The sequence below is a fragment of the Lithobates pipiens genome, unplaced genomic scaffold (assembly GCF_037356315.1).
Source record: "Lithobates pipiens isolate NorthernLeopardFrog02 unplaced genomic scaffold, aLitPip1_a1.2 Scaffold_66, whole genome shotgun sequence".
NCBI classification, from domain to species: domain Eukaryota; kingdom Metazoa; phylum Chordata; class Amphibia; order Anura; family Ranidae; genus Lithobates; species Lithobates pipiens.
The window spans coordinates 1733418-1733738 of NW_027507888.1; the positions used below are offsets into that span (position 1 = coordinate 1733418).

Here is a 321-nt window from a genome sequence, read left to right on the forward strand (position 1 = left end):
TTGCCCGATCTCATTTGATTTTGGATGCTAAGCAGGGTCGGGCCTGTTTAGTACCTGGGTGGGATTCCGCCTGGGAATTCCAGGTGCCGTAGACTTTTTCTTAATATGTTGTTGGCGTCGACGACCTGTTTTATTTTGCTGGTTGTTTGCCAAGGTGAATATGTTGGCGTTTGTCAAGAGGGTTGAGAGTGGCCAGAAAGATCGCTTACTGTACATCACCCTGAATGCGCCCGATCTCATCTGATCTCGGATGCTAAGCAGGGTCGAACCTGGTTAGTACCTGGATAGTACACCGCATGGGAATACCAGGAGCTGTAGGCT

At 49.5% G+C, this 321-nt stretch overlaps 1 pseudogene; it reads left to right on the plus strand.

Annotated features, from left to right (window-relative positions):
- Positions 1-203: 203 nt before the first annotated feature.
- LOC143958975 (5S ribosomal RNA) lies at positions 204-321 on the plus strand (annotated as a pseudogene).